This window comes from Sander lucioperca, chromosome 5 (assembly GCF_008315115.2).
Source record: "Sander lucioperca isolate FBNREF2018 chromosome 5, SLUC_FBN_1.2, whole genome shotgun sequence".
Lineage (NCBI taxonomy): Eukaryota > Metazoa > Chordata > Actinopteri > Perciformes > Percidae > Sander > Sander lucioperca.
The window spans coordinates 25,778,969-25,795,257 of NC_050177.1; the positions used below are offsets into that span (position 1 = coordinate 25,778,969).

General features: G+C 39.4%; 1 long non-coding RNA gene across 1 annotated transcript; it reads left to right on the forward strand.

The window, feature by feature from the left end:
* The first annotated feature begins 2,512 nt into the window (after window positions 1-2,512).
* On the forward strand, window positions 2,513-4,298 carry LOC118495040. Its single transcript, XR_004897329.1, has 3 exons — window positions 2,513-2,525; window positions 2,585-2,594; window positions 4,229-4,298. It is a non-coding gene; the product is annotated as an uncharacterized LOC118495040 (long non-coding RNA).
* The last annotated feature ends 11,991 nt before the right edge of the window (window positions 4,299-16,289 follow it).

A 16,289-nucleotide genomic window follows, 5' to 3' on the forward strand; every position in this document is an offset into this window, starting at 1 on the left:
GAAGAAGATGTGAGTGTGGGGACGGGGATGTTTGTTTTTGCAGATGGAACCTGCGGCAAAGTGGGACAAAAAAAATCTACCGGGAAATTTCGTAGACCACCGGCCCTCGGGGGCGGGGGAGAGATGAATGTTCGGAAATAAGAGGTTGCCGTGGCCTGCCGTACAGGTTAGTTTGACCAGCGGGCAGCAGCGGTGGCCGAAGCGGGCAGCAGCGGCGGCCAGAGCGAGCAGCTGTACCGGCCGTAGCGGGCTACTGACAGCACTCCGAATTTACAAACAACAGAGCTACGTGTTGAAATTGACCGGAATTCTCCTTTAAGTCACCTTTTAAAAAACAGAATGAGCTGCAAACATGACTGCATTTTCCCCACTGTTTGCTATAAACTGTGCAAAACAACAGATGCGTACCCTTTTTCAAAAGTGCCACTGAAATATGAATTTATCTTAAATAACAATGAATTAATTATGGTTCATTGCCATAGTAGAAAATCGGTTCAAAGTTCAACTTGGAGTGAAAGGTTAAACATTTGGAGGGAATGAGAAGAGGATGGAGACGGCGTAGACATCCTGAAGCTGATTGGCCAATACTAGAGACGTCACATCAAAGATATTTTATTGCCAAGTCCACGACATTAAACCTTTTCTCTCACTCCAGTCTAGCAAATGCTGGCTGGCACCCCCCACCCCCCTAAAATAAAAACTCTACGGATGTAAACGATTCACATGGATGACATATTATGATTCAAAACGGCGAATTTCGCCGAAAGGTGACAAGATAGTTTTGAGCAAGATAGTTTTGAAATCTGGAGGTAAAGATGTATTTTCCTGATTGTTCTCAATCCCAGGAATTTAAAATAGTGCTGCATCCTTCTTAATAAAACCGCCGTTCTCGCGGAGATAACTCTCACACACAGGAGGCAGCCTGCAGTTTTCGTTGTTGGTGGTTACACAAATAACCCATAGCACCAAGCTTCACTGCTGCTCTCCTTATCTACAGTTTAATATTAGCGCATTCATTTAGAACTGCAAACAAGGTTTGTCTGGTTATACGGCCCGGTTACTAAAAGTTAACCAACACCCTCCGGCCAATCAGAAGGGATCAGTAGCAACGATATGAAATCTTTTAAAAACTCTTTGTACCATCTCCATACACATATAAACAATGTGCAGAGGAGGAACCTTGATGCTGATATAATGATGTTGATGCCAACGTCAATGATGTCCACCCACATCCCGACAGGTGGCATCCAGAGCTCAGCAGTGGCAGTGTTTTCCACATTAAGATTTCAGCTTCGGTTTTAGTAGTGAGCTGTTCATTTACACAGAATTTAACTCAACATACCCAAGCTTAAAGGGGTGTGGTTTTTACAGCATGACAGCCACTGTAAATATATACTCAGTTCGTAGACAAGCACTTGGTTTACGACTAGTGCTGTTGTACGTGAACTCTCTGATCACTTTGCTCTTCTGCCTACACTAAAAACCCGACAGATTGGGCTGTGAGTTCACGATCGACCCATGCTGTGTAAATATTGCCCTGTCAGTTCATTATGCAGCTGCTGTTGTTTCAAAGAGCAACACAACCCTTTTTTCTTTTTTTACATAACAGACGAAACGCACCGGAGATGAAAGAGGGAATGAAATGATGGAGGAGGGGTGGAGGAGAGGAGTCAAGGCGAAGGAGGAGGGCAGGGAGGATGGTAATCAGATGTCACCGCTGCCTTATCCGCCTGTTCAGATCTGTGCATAGACACACACACATAGCTGGTATGTAGTGATGGAGCACATGGCTCAGGATCCGTGCCCCTTTGTTCATCTTTTCTCTCTCCCATATACCTCTTACTTGTGTCCATGTTTCTATGTACATTAGATGTATGTATGACGTATGTTCCTTCTACCTGGATCTCTCTCCCCCCCCCCCCCCCCCATCTCTTGGTCTGGCTGTCTGTCCCAAATGGTGTGCCCTATTATCTGTAAGTAAAGGACAAGCTGTAGTGGGAGGAAATTAATGTTCTCCTATTTTTCCTCCGTTGGCCTTCTTATAAGCGTCACTTCCCCACTCCTTCTCCCCGTATTCCCTTCCTCACTCCCTCTGCCTCAACACCAGTTTCATCATCCCCTCCTCCTCTCACTCCTTTGCCCTCTCATTACTCACTTGCCTCATCTTTTTTCCTTTTACCAACAAACTAGTTGTTTCTCTGTGTGTGTGTGTGTGTGTGTGTGTGTGTGTGTGTGTGTGTGTCTTTCGTGTTTTCTTTGATAGACTTTTAGCTGGCCTGCATCCCTGTTTTTTCCTCACATGGCTGAACACACACACGTTAGAAAAAAACAAACATCCTTTTCCTCTGCTTTGGCTCACTACCTATCGAGTTTGTCTTTGCTTTTTCTTTTCCTCTTCTCTGCCACATGCAGATGGTGAAGAAGAAAGAAATAAAAAAGAAAGGAAAAACAATAAGTGGTAGCGAGAGACAAAACAGCAATGATGTTCAAATTGGGAGCAGGAAGAAAAAAGCAGAAAAAAACAAGTGTTTGTTTTTTCTTTTGTACAGCTTGCGCCAATATACTATGTTTTGAGTTGTTTTAGAAAGCAGTAAGTGTGTATGTAAACATTGAATTCCAAATAACACCTGAAGTAGGATATGTGTTCATACCTGGAAAACTGTGTGGACACAGTAAGAGATCCAGTGAATGCTGTTCAGCTGCCAGATAGATGGATACCAACAAACAAATCACACACACACACACACACACACACACACACACACACACACACACACACACACACACACACACTCATGCATGTATGAGTAGGCACCATGCTACCATGGTTTAAAATTGCAAAATGCCTGTATTGCCCCATTCAACATATATTTGCAGTGACAAATTCGATGAAAGAAATCACACAAAATGTTCCACAATTTCCTGATAAGATCATATAACTACATATTCCATTAATAAAGAAATAAAAAATTGTATGGAAGTTGTTGATTTTGACTTTACATATCTCTTGTTAAAATGTGTTTTTTATTAAAAAAGCTTTGTTTTTAATATGTTGTCTAAATAAAGATTTTAATATTATAATCATGGTTGTTTTGTAAGTGTATTTAAAGCAGACAGACAAATGGTAAAATTAACATTATCAGGTGGTTTGTGATTTTTTTTGTTGTTGTTGTATCATGCCTTTCCTGAGGCTAAACCAGTCATGCTTTAGGAAACACTCGTAGTTTTAGGTCAAACTGTTTCAAAGACTTTTCTAAAGAGTTTTGAGACCAGAAAGAGAGGTGGAGGGAGAGATGGGGACTGAATGCAAATGAAGAGTAAGAGATGCAGTTATTCTGTCTCTCCAGCTCTCCAGCTGGGTAGTTTGCTGGCATCCTGCCTTCACTGGATGCTCGCGACACAGATAGGATCATCCTATCATCGCACTCATTAGGAATTCAGAGACAGCAAATATTACATAAACTGCAGATTAGCTAAGCCTTAATTTCTTAATACAGCTGGGCAGTTAGCTGGCAGTTTGCCACTTCAATAAGACTAAGCTTTTCCATATTATCATCACATCATTGAACTCACTTAGAATATAACAATGGCTTACATTAGTGAAGCATCTTCATTTCAGATGCAGTGTAATAGTTTGCTGGCAGCCAGCCACTTTGAATAGGCTCTGAAATTGTGATTTAAACAGGAACAAAAGATTTTTTTTTCCCCCTTCATCATTAGGACACATCTGATGTGTGGCTATCTACTAAATAGGGAGCAAGCACGATGTCATTTTTAAATGCCACGACGAGGGTATGAGGAGATCACTTCTGTAGCAAGAAAGGTAAAATAGACACAACAGAAGCCGTAGAGGACCACAGAGAGGATAGAAGCATGTGGATGAGTCATAGTAACCATCTTGTTTGTGTATGTCATGTCCTCCATCACGCCTCTTCAAAAGGTGCATGAGGTTAGGTCAAAAACATGTTTTATTCTAAATGTAGAAAATGCAAGAATTATTATTTGCCATCTTGATATACATTAGGGTACGGTTACAGTTATCCTGTCAACGATTTGATATCACAATGCATCACGATACGCCACCTCCTCAAATGTATTATATATTGCTACACATGGTTTTTATCAACAACTTCAAGCAGTCAAATATATGAACTCCCATTTTTATTGTATCTGCTGTTAAAAAAGATACTTTCTGAATGTAGCAGAGTCTTAACACAGCAGACAACAGACAGAAAATCAACAAGCAACATCAGTATGCAATAATCCATTATGGTATGTCACTGCATCAATGCAGAATCATCATCATTTTAACACCCAACCTACATACTAACCTGTGTTGGATCTCTTTGAAGAAATAACCTAATTTTCATTGATTACTGCATTTATATTATTATATTTTGCCTCCTGAATGCATTGATTTGAATACAGGCATAATTACACTGGCTGTGGAAAATAGAGCTTCAATTTGAAACATTTATCTTATGAGGTAACAAATGAGTGTTGAAAGTTAATGACTAAAATTTACATTTCACAACAAACTATATTTATCAAGTTAATACATGGATGGCGTGTTGTATTAGTCGGAATTGCACGTGTCAGCAAAGCCTATTTAATACCACTCTGACAGCCTGGCCTGGAGTCTGGAGTCTGTTTCCAAAACAAAGGAAATCCATGGACTGAAGATAAACTGTATTCTCCCAGCCAGAAAAATCCAGGAAACATGGATGAATACTAAATTAAAGGCAGGGTTGGTAACTTTTTCCAATATACACTTTCTTATATATTGTTTGAAATGGTCTTAACACCCCGACAGCAATAAATAACTCATGGGCTCTGATGAGGAGCAAAAAAGATCTGTCGTCGGTAGCTGCTGTAATCCTGTAAAAAGGCCCACCAATCACTGCCAAAGCCACAACATTGCCTGCAAGGGTACTGACTTACTGAAAAAAAGTTTTTTCTTTCCTTTAACAAATACATTTGTGAAAATGTGACCGCATGATAAGTGCAGGTTTCAAGAGCATGTGTCTATTGATTTCTAACCCTGCCTTGAGGAAAATTGCACTGAGGCCAGTCTCATGTCAGGCATTAGAATGGGTAATCAGCTTTTTAATTACATGCTTCCCGTCAAGCCAACTGACCCCTGGACACTGGCCTGCTGCGTTTTTCTGTTGTGCATTCAGTCCAACCTCCATTTAGTCAAAATGGTACTTTCTGAGCAACTTATAATAATTTAGGGAAATCTTTGTCAGTGATGTGCCATTGATGATAAGGAGTCAGGCAGCTACTTAAGTGCTGCTAAAATGCATCCCTACTGCTTCTGGGTGATTTATAATTCATGCCATGACCTTGCGAAATCAATTGAGCAAATCCAAACCCCTAACTCCAATGTTTACTGCCACTCTTTGTAAAACATGCATTAAGATACATATACCAAAGCTGGTGCAGGAAGGAATTTCTACTCCCAGTTGCGGCTGATTAAAGTGCAGCAGAATTGAAAAAAACAGATTACCGAAGTAAACTGAGGAGGGTCTTGATTGACAGGCAGCTTGTTACCAATCCAGTGGTTTCATACAGCAGCAGCTTCAGAATGCCACTGGACTCTCTCTCCCCTTTGAGGATGAGCAATTGGAACAGTGACAGGATGTCATCACTCGCAAAGCCATGACAACCAAACAAACAACAGCGCGAGTACAGCATTTTCTCCTCAGGCAGAGTGACAAACAGCAACGAAAGCCTCAATGGCTGACTTCCCATGGAAACCTCATGCGAGTCCTGCAAAATATGACAGCTAGTAGTATGGAAAATAGCGTTATGGGCACTAATTTTGATCAATTTACCGTTTATCAGACCCCTGGTGAGACAAGAAGCTAACGTTAGCGCACCATGCGGCCCCTCTGCCTCGGACTCTCCGCTGCAGTAGACGTATTCCCGCAACACACACTGTTTAAAATGTTTTCTAGGTTAGTAGGGATGCATAGCGCTCAAACCAACATTAAATAAATGTAATGTTCTCTTAGCATATTGTTTTGTTGCTAAACTGTATGTAAAACGAGCGGTGATGTTAAATCGCCTGTTTCACGTATCCTAAGGTGCCGTATACGTGCTGGATTTTTCCTTATCGGTGGTTAGCTAGCAATTAAGCCCACTGACGGCAACACTGTTGTTCATATTTTGCCACAATGTTATGTGAATCAACCTAGCCATATTTTATTTGTAATTAATAGAGTGAGTGATACAGTTCAGTTGCTTCATTTGGGCTTGTGAAGCTAAGGTTTTAATGTTTTCCTAACCTAACTTTGGCCAAGAGAAAGCAAAGGCTGAGTTTACTTGACATCACCGGTTCGTTATGTTGCTTCTAAGTTTCATACTGTGTTAAATGTGTTTAGAATATGGACTCACCTGCTCATGTCAAATATAAAGCCAAAAGGGTTGCTTGTATAATGTGTTGTAATGACAGAGTAGGGGTCAGAGATGCACATTGCAAAATGTGTTATGTATCTGGAATTGTTCATTAGCTTTGTGTGATATCTGTCAAGCTGAATATACTCACAGTAGTAAAACAGATTATATTCTGGTCCAAAGACTGAAATAGAACATAGCACAATATTCTGGAACACTGCACTCCAATTAGAGTGTTTACCACCTCTTGCTGTGTGCATGTGTGTGTGCGTGTGTAACAGTGTATATACTTATATCAGTATAGGTGTGAAAGACAGTCTGTCCGTCTCTAAGTGTATGAGTGTGTTTACAATTCCCTCAGCAGTTCTGGTCCTCTCACCTTTAATTGTATGTTGTATTGGCAGCCTGGTGCAGCAGTCAGAATGGCACATTGACAGATGGACAGAGCAGGTCTCCTGAGGAAAGTGGGTGATTGGTTCAGCTTTTTGTCAGTCAAACTGACAAAAACAACGAGACAAGAAAAATCCTCTTCCTCTCTCAGAGCGTAATCTATTGTATTTTCTGCGTTTTTATAATACATTGGAGAAGGAAAAGTGATGGTCATGCTTAAAATTTGAAATGATTATCTATTGCATAGCTTAAAAAAGCAGTGAACAGGTGATGTCTATTCTGTTGTATTTCAAACATTAGAAAATATAACTGTTTGTTATGACAACAGTAGGAACTTACAGTGGGTCACTTGGACAAAATGTGTTTTGATTAGCGGTCTTAGCCATGGAACAAAACTTCTCCTTTTGGGTCCTGTGGATATTTGTGTGGTTGCATAGCTCAGAAATTTCAGTGACCTCCCATATTACAAATAGTCATACAAAGAGTTCATTTTCAAACACTTTTGGGAGGAAAAAATCTTGGATTTATTATTCAGTGTCGCCACCACACTATGTAGACTGCTTGGCCATTTTGTCAAAGATTGCTTTGGTTATTATTTAAATGTTGTGCTATAGTATAAATAATTTGAGTATGTGTCACATTTTTTTACCCAAATGGGAGTAGTTATAGTAGTAGTTATCGGATTGAAATGCATAGTTTTCCATCCGAACCTTCATCTTAATCTGCTCCAACTGAAACTGTTGTTAGAGCAGTAAACACATCAGTAAATCCCAAAAATGTAATCAACTCTTTGAGTGCCACTTTTCAGTACATTAAAATAAATAGAAATGAGGAAAATCAAATCTCTTGACATTTTTTATAACTGAAACACACACACACAGGCAAAGCTAATGGTTACATGACTGCAATGCAACCAAAGATATTTTTCATGGTTAAATAGAGGAATATTGGAGCAAACAAGCCTGAGTGCCGAGTGCATCTGTACAATATTGGAGCTAGCTGGACCAACCCCTTTTTCAGGGCCAGCATAGCACAGTCACCTAAAAGCTGAAGAGGCAGACGGTGGATTTTAGCAACACAAATACAAAACTTTGACGGAACAAACTCTCATAGGAGATTTGGAACTTATTGCTAATTCTACAAAAAAGGATGGTAAGAATGAGCAGTTCCTTGTATTATGATAATATGGACTAAAAATGAAGAAATATCTTAGAAATGCAGGTATGACTGAGCCAGACAACGTGAACTAGTTTTTACTGACAGCTAGTGTACCCACCTGAATCCGACCATTTCAGTAAAGCTTAGAATAAAGCAACAACTGTATTATTTTATCTTCAAGTCCATTCTTGTTTTAGACCTGGTTTTAGTGCAGTCACTGCAATTAGCTCCATTCATTTTCCATGTTTCCTTTAGCAATGATGGTAATAACCTTAACATGACAGCCCACCGAGGCAACGCAATACATTGACTTTGCACATAATATTCCGTTTTTTGCCCTTATTCCGAAAAAGACGATATTCTGACTAAGCTGTTTCCACTATTCCACTAATATTCCCGTTTACATGTAGCCGTGCAAAATACGATTTTTTCAAAGTTTATAAACGGTGGACGACTTGTTGGACCGTGTGAACACAGCGTCCTGCTTTCATTCCTTCAACCAGCTTCTTGACAAGGTCAGAGTAGCAATGTTTGTGCATAACCAAAAACCTGTTGATATCCAAGTCTTTGATAATGTTTAAAAGTAGCTATGTTTCTCCTCATGAGGTCTGCAGCCTTGCAAACTGTTGGCTGGTTGGTTTTTGTACAGCAAACATAGCAATGCACAGAGCTGACCGTAAGCCGTAAACAGGCAAGAGGCCATAAACTGGGCGTAAACTGCGGTAAAACCCCTGATTGAGACTCATATTCCGAATGCGCTGTATACATATCCAAAGAATGCCTCTAAAACCTGAATTATACCGGAATATCCCATGTCTTAATGGAAAACGAAATATTCAGAAAAGGCCTTATTCGGAATATCCAACCGGAATATGCTGTTTACATGACCTGTATCAAATTCTGAACACTGTCATATTCAGAATAATAGTGGAATATTGGTTATGGTGTGCATGTAAACGTACTCACTGTAGTAAAATCAAAGCCCCACATCACACCATATGGTCAGTCGAGCGTCACTCTTTTCTGCTCTCTCATGACCAAAGTGCTGTGTGATTTGACCTGTCAGTAATGTGCAATGTTCCTTTAGAGAGAATCACTGAGGTGAATGACAGACTTTCTTCTCTGTGTCGGAAGCTATGAACTTACACAAGAGTTATAAAGAGGAGGGCTGTACGTTGCGCAATAATGTGTTACATGGAATTTATATAGGCCAACTGTAGTTTGTGTAGCGTGGTGTGTGTGTGTGTGTGTGTGTGTGTGTGTGTGTATTTGCTTGTGTTTGTACAAGTAAATACTTACTGTATAATATACAGGCTTGTTCATGCTAAATTAATCAATGTATGTTAAACATGTTTCTCTCATTCTGGTGTGTTGGTTTTATGTGTAATGACGAGGGTCAAGCTTAGGGTAAGGAGTGAAAGTTTCAGAGACCGTCCTCAACCGTGTGTGTGTGTGTGTGTGTGTGTGTGTGTGTGTGTGTGTAAGCAAGTGAGTTTCACGTTGTGTTGTGTGCCTCAGGTCTCTGCTCCTCTTTGAAGTATTAGAGCTGTGTGCTTTTGATATGAAGGCATTTATTAAGCCTCACTCACTCCCTCTGCGTGTGTGTGTGTGTGTGTGTGTGTGTGTGTGTGTGTGTGTGTGTGTGTGCATGCATGATTGTGTTTAGCACGAAGAAATCCAATCTGCCTTGCCCTCTCAATGTGAAATTGCCTATGTATGTGTGTATGTTAATTTGAAGACATTCAAACAACCCTGACTCTTAGCACTACATACTTCAAGCATTCTCAATGGGTTTGTATGATATCGTACAAAAACTCATGCACAACAATTTCATATATATCTTACGAAATTACGGTGACCGCCAACCAGTCATGTGATAGTTACGTTTAGCCGACCGGTCATGTGACAGTTAACTTCACACTCTTTACATTTAAATTTAGCCACAAAAGGCAACTGTCTAAGATTAGTTTGTGGTTTGTGTTAAAACACTGATCCCCTTAGCACTTCCGGGACACAAACTCTCTGTTTCCTGGGTGAAAGTCTTATTTTCCCCTTAACTTCTTCCGGAAACTCCGCTCCCCCCGCTTAAAAGTCCTGTGTTTTGGGACCCAACCACCAGTGTTGGGAAGGATACTTTCAAAACGTATTTCGTTACAGAATACAGAATACATGCCCAAAAACGTAATTTGTAACGTATTCCGTTACTCAATCTGAGTAACGTATTCTGAATACTTGGATTACTTCCACATTGAATTGCATTTTATAAGTGTAGGAATGCGGCCATCACATACAGCTTACTAAACAGGCCTATTCTGGTGTGTTCTTCTGTGTCATGGTTTTGAGTTTGAGTTTCTGTTGGTTTTGAGTTTCTGTTCTTGTTTCCTGTTTTGTTGTGTATTTGTTCTGTTTTCTGTTGTAGCCCTTGTTTCCTCCCTTGTCTTGTCTTATTGTAATTCCTGTCTTGTTTTCCCATGTGTGCCTGTATGTTCTGTTTCCTGTTTTATTTTGATAGTCTGGTTTTCTGTCTTGTCTTGTCTGGTTTTACTTCATGTGTTTTCCCGCTCTTGTGATTGTCCTGCCCCGCCCTGATGTGTTCCACCTGTTGTGTCACCTGTACCTTGTTTGTCCTCATTGTCCTGTGTATTTAATCTTTGTGTTTCCCTTGTCTTGTGTCAGGTCATTGTTTCTGTTTTGGAGTTCTTTTTGCTAGTCTACCCGGTTTGTCTCAGTGTTCTTGTTTTCCGAGGATTCCTATTTCTTTCTTCTACTACCTTTTGGATTATGTTGAGAAATAAATCTTCTGATTAACTTACCTTTGCCTGCGCCCTCTCTGCATTTGAGTCCACCTTTTTCTGAAGATCGTGACATTCTGTTCCAAGTGGCTGAATGTGTACCTAACCGCAGTTTAAGCTACCACGAGCTAATTTTAGCTAACGTAAGCTAACATGTCAAACGGGGCTAGTCAGTCTTTCAACGGCTCTGGGGATAGCAAATCAGCACGTAGGAGAATGTAAAGTCGCCCATCAACTATAAAATAGGAAGATGACCAGTAAAACTACAGCAGACGACTACCCTTGTCTAATTTAAAACATCTTACTTTAAGATGCTTCTTCAGGTTGGAGGTGGAGTAATTTGGACGCTGAAAGGAGGTTGGTTGCTGGCAAGCAGATGTTGCACTGCACAGTTATATTTCGTTCTCCCTGTTCTTTCTTTAATGTGAAATGTTGATTCCTGCCCTGGCTCTGTTGTGCCGGTTCTGGCTCCATCACTACCTCTATCAGTGATCACGCAAATAGCACATTTTTTCGTTTTCATATTGGGGCTTCTGGGAAATGCATGTTGCGAGAGTAAATAAACTTGTGAAACAGAGAAGTATCGTCATGTAATCCATTGATTTCAACAATGTAACTGTATTCTAAATACCAACTATGTAAATTGTAACTGTAACGGAATACAGTTACTCATAATTTGTATTCTGAATACGTAACACCGGTACATGTATTCCGTTATTCCCCAACACTGCCAACCATTAACCGGCCTCCTCCCTACGTGGATTTGTCTTATACAGCAGCAGTCAATGTGGGGCTTACAGTAATAAATATGTGGAATACATACAAATTACAGAGTTACTTTTTGTAGCTATATATAGGGATAATTTATGAGAAGAGACTGCATACCGTCATGGTTTGTCTTCACATCATAACATAATTGCATGTGCTCAATGAAAAAACACTAATACATCAAGCTAACCTCATGCAGCACATGGTGTTTAGAGGAAACACATTATCACCATCAGTGAGGGATAAAGAAACCTCATATGGCTAAAAACCAGAAAGAGATAGGCAGGCACTTCAGTGCTTACAGACAGTAGAATAGTAGTTGGGTGTATATGCAGAGACCAGCAGACAACTTGGGAGACAGACTGACTGACAAACAGGCAGGCTGGCAGATAGTGAGGCGGATATGGACAGATGGATGGTAAGAAGGCAGGCAAAACTAATCCAAACAAATTGACCAATTAGACTTGTCTTTTTGGAAAACAATTACAATTTAAATGCAAATAATGTAGCTTGTATAAAAAAAGTATATATATACATAGTTTTCCCAGCTGATGTTTAAAACAAACATCGCAATCTAGTGCAAGAAAAAGGAAGTGTTGCATTGTTTTTCTTTTATTTATAATAACATAATAAAAATACTTTCATTTTGTAACTTTAGCCAGGATAGCGGCATGGATTTAAGGAAATATTTCTAACTACTGGAAGTTTGTACAGACATTCATCGTCCCCAGAGGATGAACCCTACTGACTTTGATCCCTCGACTTTTCGTCCAGCGCCAGCAGCAGGTTTGTGGTATAAAGTGAAATGTCCCAACAATCATTGGATGGATTGGCATTTGGCATATATTATATATTTGGCACAATTTTGCCAATTATGTTCATGCCTACAGATGCAAAGATTAATCGATTAGTTGTCAACTATTAAATTAGGGCTCCAGACTGCGACCAAATGGTCACATTTTGCGACCAAAATTTGAGAGTGTGCAACTGAATTTTACATCCAGTCGCACATGTTCGACCAGCAAATTTGCCCCCTTTTTTACACGTTAAACGTCGAAATTTCGGTACCTGAGAGCGCGTAAGCTCAAGCTTATCTGTCCTCTCTGAAAATTGACAGAGAGCGGAGCTCTGACACAAACGCACGCACACGCATAGCTGCGGACGGTGCAAACTACGTCGGCTCTGCAGTTTTGTTGAAGTCACAGTGAGTCACGGAAATGCCGATAAAGTGGTTTCAAGTGTGGTTACAGTTTTTCAAAACTTCACGCAGAGAGCCGAAAGCGGTTGTGGTGCTGTTGACTTTACACTTCCTAAGCAGACACAACGGTGGTTCTGTGCCCTGGTGATTGACTGACAGGCTGAGGTTGTAAGGCAAGGCAACTTTATTTCTACAGCACCTTTCAGCAATAAGGCAACTTTATTTCTACAGCACCTTTCAGCAACAAGGCGACTTTATTTCTACAGCACCTTTCAGCAATAAGGCAACTTTATTTCTACAGCACCTTTCAGCAACAAGGCAACTTTATTTCTACAGCACCTTTCAGCAACAAGGCGACTTTATTTCTACAGCACCTTTCAGCAACAAGGCGACTTTATTTCTACAGCACCTTTCAGCAACAAGGCAATTCAAAGTGCTTTACATGAAACATTAAAGAGCAGTTAAAAACGGTCATGAAAATAAAACAGGCTAAAAAAGAATATACAAATACAAGAATAAAAGTTACAGTGAGTAAGAAATTAATAATTATTCAATTTAATAGGTTGTAGGGATGGGTTTGGGAGGAGAGAGGGAGGGGTTTTATTTTTGTTTAATTTCTTTCGAGTGTAACATATTCTAATAAAATAACAATGTTCTAAGTACATAGGATAAATAGGTTTGACAATATTTTTTACAACTGAAATAATTGTTTTGTAATTATAGAGGGAAAGTACCAAAAAAAAGGTACCGTTGAGTAACGGAACCGAATTTCAGGTATCGGTACCGACATTGGTTCAGTAGTAGCCTAAACAATGCATGTTTAATTTTAAGTTGAAGTCATTGTAATTGTATACTAGAGCTAGTATGTATATATATATATATATATATATATATATATATTTTTTTTTTTAACGATGGTGCTGTCGGTTAACCTTCTATGTTGCATCTTCAAAAGTGACACTGAATTTGAAACAGCACATTGTAATTTCTGCATCTATTATCAAAGTATTGATTAGTAATACAGTGGAAATTAGTAGAAATGTGAATATTTGGTTAGCATGTTGATTTACGGTGTGTGCCCCTAAAATTTTCAGTTGGGGGCCACTGTGCTCCTAGTGAAAAAAGTTAGTCTGGAGCCCTGTAAATTAATCGCCAACAATCGATAATCTGTTTAAGTCATTTGTTATGGAAAGAAGTTAGTATTCTATGATTCCAGCTTCTTAAATGTGAATATTTTCGAGGATCTTCACTCCTCTATCGCAGCAAACAGTATATATGAGTTGTGAACAAAACAAGACATTTGAGGACGTCATCTTGTGCTTTGGAAAACACTGGCCACTGACATTTTCGGACATTTTATAGACCAAACAACTAATCGATTAATCGAGAAAAAAATCAACAGGTTAATTAAAGTGCTCATATTATGCTCATTTTCAGGTTCATTATTGTAATTTGACATTGTATCAGAATAGGTTTACATGGTTTAATTTTCAAAAAACACCGTATTTGTGTTGTACTGCCCATTGCTGCAGCTCCTCTTTTCACCGTGTCAGGTCTCTGTTTTAGCTACAGAGTAGGGGTGCACGATATTGAAAAAATGTGATATTGCGATATCGATAATGAATATTGCGATATCGATATTAATTTCGATATTTTTAAACATATGCAAAATTACCAAAGTTATGGGAAAACGCATCAAAATAGATTTATAACAAATAAAACAAGTTTTCTTACAACGCAAGGTTTATTTCAACTGACAGTCATATTGGACTGGTCCAACATGTGTCTACAGAACAGGACATGTTTTACTGCTTGGACAGTATAAAATAAATAAATAAAGAGCATGTCTATAGAACAGGACATGTTGTACTGGTTGTATATACTAGGGCTTTTTTTTTTTTCTAGGGATTATTTTAATAATCGATTAATCTGTCGATTATTTTTTTGATTAATCGATGAATCGGATAAAAAAACAAAAAAGCATTAATTTACATCAACTCAATACATACTTAAATACATACTTGTTGTTTTAGTTAATAGTTGTGTAAAGGTAAGTAACCCAAAGAGCAGATACACAAACACACACACACACACACACACACACACACACACACACACACACACACACACGTTCACTTGAAGCTTATTCATTAAATTATTACCATCACTGTAGTAAGTGCGAGTTAAGTTCATTTGTACACCACATTTAAACACAGCTTAAGATGACCAAGTGCTATAAAAGAACTTTAAAATGAAATTAAAAAGTACAACACACACAAATATATTTGTCAACAATAACTGATATGGGACAAAGCACAGAATATATACATGACAATAGATTGAAAAATTAATGGGCCAAAAAAGGCGAGTGAATAAAAACGTATCTTTAGTCCTGCTTTACTACTGTTATTAACGAGCTAACGCTAGCTTGTCATGCTAGTCAGCTAGATAACGAGTAAACACCAGCACCACTGGAGAGACGTTACGTTCCTCACTTCAAAACGGAACAAAAGTAAGATTGTGTAGTGACTTTACCCTGCTGTTGAACTCCCTTCCTCCTCATCAAGGACTCCAACATGTTTACGTTTTAGGTGCTGAATCATCACCATGGTGCGCCCGTGCCATGCCATGTCGCTTTTGCTTATCTTGCAATTAACACGTTTTCGATTTATTTAGTGTGAAATGTTCCCACACCTTGGATGACTTAGGTCATACTGATTTCTCTGCCTCCACCATGTGTTTCAGAACAACGTTATAAGGGTCTCTCCGGTCTCTCTCCGTATTTCCTCTCTACCCCCGCTCTGCTCTTTTTTCTTTTCTTTCGCTCCACGCCGCTCCGCACGGCACTCAACTCAATTGCTTTTATCTCTGCGACTGAGTGGCGTGTCGCACGACACAACGAATCGATAATGAAATTCGTCGCCAACTTTTTTAATAATCGAATTTTATCGATTTTATCGATTCGTTGTTGCAGCCCTAGTATATACACGACTACAGTATAAAAAAACAATGCAATGCACATCTGTTGGCTTAAAACCAAAGTATTTCCAAGCTACCGAGGAGGAAGCATTATCCTACAGTCACATTAGCTACAAGAGACAGCTACCATTCATTTTTAATGGGAGTGGCCGTTTGGCCACGAGCGACTGCCAATCAGAGTGAAGGCAGCGTGAGGGCTGCGTGACGTAAGTCAGTGGCTCAAGTCGAAGAAAATAATTCAAGATGGCGGACAACGCTTCAGGACATCGTATTTATGTATATATCAGATGTTTGCCATTTAATGTCATATATTGTGTTACTTTTATCGAGAAATAAATACTTTTAAATCCAAAAACATCGTTCTTGTGACTTAACAATACCTCTGAAGTAACTTTTAAGACGTGGTTTAAGGTAGCACCGGAGAATTTCTGTTTACTGTTGCCAAGCAACCAGGGCAGGGGTAGGCTAGGCACGCCCAGGAGCACCCACAAGCGAGTGCATGTCGCTCTCTTTTGTAGCTAATACTTTTGGCCTCTAAAGTTTCTTTTCAATCTGTTATTTCGTCTTCTCCCAGAGCAACACTCATTTTCTTACTTTTGTGTTCT